The sequence below is a fragment of the Diorhabda sublineata genome, chromosome 10 (assembly GCF_026230105.1).
Source record: "Diorhabda sublineata isolate icDioSubl1.1 chromosome 10, icDioSubl1.1, whole genome shotgun sequence".
Classification (NCBI taxonomy): domain Eukaryota; kingdom Metazoa; phylum Arthropoda; class Insecta; order Coleoptera; family Chrysomelidae; genus Diorhabda; species Diorhabda sublineata.
This window is the reverse complement of record NC_079483.1, coordinates 24,924,994-24,927,021: the sequence shown is the minus strand read 5'-3', so window position 1 is coordinate 24,927,021 and position 2,028 is coordinate 24,924,994. Positions and strand designations below refer to the sequence as shown.

Below are 2,028 nucleotides of genomic sequence, written 5' to 3'. Positions count from 1 at the left end.
AGCTTATGATGCTGCCACTACAACTGATCGCCCACAACAAGAAAATACATCCATATCAGCTACTCCTCTAGACCAGCGATTCCCAAAGTGGTGGTCCTCCAGAAAATTTCGCTGGTCCGCAGAATCGTACTCTTTCTGTGCGTAGAATAACACCGCGGGAAATAAGTCGTACTGCTGCTGAATGTTATATATTCTTAAGTTGTTCAATAACTTTAATATGCTCTACCCTGTCAAATGCCAGTTATGATATTTCGTAAGAAAAATATCTTTTTAAAAATAAACTTCATTTAATACAAGTTTACAGTTTCAGAGTTAAAAACAGAATGATTAAGAAAATGAAAAATGAATGATCATGATAATATAAAGTTCTTTTATCGTTAAAAGCTGACACAGATATTTTTATATAAAGTGAGCAAAATAACTTCACATAACTCCTCCCTCCTTAAGTTAAAACGACACCGTCAAAGGGGTTCTTTTGTTGGGGTTGTTGACTGGCTTTCTTCATCTTCTTCAGTTTGAAACGTCTCCAAAATATCCAGATTATTATGGCTGGTATTATGATTGCTAGAAGTCCGGGAATATTCCATATTGCAGGGTGTACTGTTTGATTTTGTATTGGTTCTGTTAATTCAGCTTGGAGTTTCAAATCCTTGATTGATTGTTTCTAGTTTAATGGGTTGTTTTGTGTACTTTTCTGTTCCAGCGAATTCCCAATCTAATTTTGGAAGTATCAGAGGGTTTACAGCGGTTGTTTCTGGAGTATTACTAAACGTGGAATTTTCCATATTGATTTGACAACCTGTAGGAATTTTGATTAGGGTATTTTGTTTAATCGATAGTATGCATCTCTTTTATTATTATCATTATTTAATGTATGTTGAAAACGGTTTACAGGGCTTAATCTCATAACGAACTGAATATTTCTTTGCATCATGATGAATATAAGGCAAAAGGCTCTAGAACAAATTCTGAATTTATATGGACGTTACTTCGTATGGATTCTTCGATGCACTGTGAGATTTCCTTTTACACTGAATAGTTTGTTGCAGAACTCACATCTGGAAACAAACAGAATTTTATTAAAAACTAAAGCAAAAGTCGAAATTTATAAGTTACGATCGCGATAAAAAAATCCTCTATTTACCAGCTGAATAGTTACGAAACTTTTGAAATATCATAATAAAATTCAAAAGTTATTCTATAAAGGCGACAATAAGCATGTCAAAGTGCAAAGAAAAAACTATCAAATTGGTTAACCCTTTAAAAACTTCCCTATGTTCTTACCTAAAAGGCTTTTCGCCTGTATGTGTTTTGTAATATACTTTCAATTGTTTACCACACGTGAAGCCTTTTTGACAAACTGTACAAACGTTAAGGTCTCTATCCAGTGTGCGTGCGCATGTGAATGACAAGTTGACTGGATTGTATGAAAGTTTTGTCACATACGGAGCACTTGTGAAGTCGTTCTCCAGTATGGAATCTGCGATGTAATGTGAGATTTCCTTTTACACTGAATAGTTTGTTGCTGAACTCGCATCTGGAAACAAACAGAATTTTATTAAATACTAAAGCAAAAGTCGAAATTTATTAGTTACGATCGTAATAAAAAATCTTCTATTTACCAGCTGAATAGTTACGAAACTTTTGAAATATCATAAAAAAATTCAAAAGGTTATTCTATAAAGACACCAATAAGCACGTAAAAGTGCAAAGGAAAAACTATCAAATTGGTTAACACTTTAAAAACTTCCCTATGTTCTTACCTAAAAGGCGTTTCGCCTGAATGTGTTCTGTAATGACGCGTCAGTTTTGCAGGTACCGCAAAAGTTTTGGAACAAATCGCACCCTTGCTTCAATAGTGTTACAACTCAAAATATGACGATTTTGAGTTATTGGTATCACTGGATTCAGAAAAAAAAGCTCTATCAATCTCAAAAAACCGTTCCAACTTGTGGGAGTTCAGTGGTCGCCAGGTAGCAGTTGAATCGGTGTAGACGATTCACTTGCTACCCCCTCCACTCGTCTATA

The 2,028-nt window shown here is 34.6% G+C and overlaps 1 long non-coding RNA gene across 1 annotated transcript; it reads right to left on the bottom strand.

Annotated features, from left to right (window-relative positions):
• Positions 1-267: 267 nt before the first annotated feature.
• LOC130449528 (uncharacterized) lies at positions 268-1,581 on the bottom strand. The gene is made up of 2 exons (XR_008910452.1): positions 1,285-1,581; positions 268-1,058 (listed from the first exon to the last, which is right to left on the bottom strand). It is a non-coding gene; the product is annotated as an uncharacterized LOC130449528 (long non-coding RNA).
• Positions 1,582-2,028: the final 447 nt, after the last annotated feature.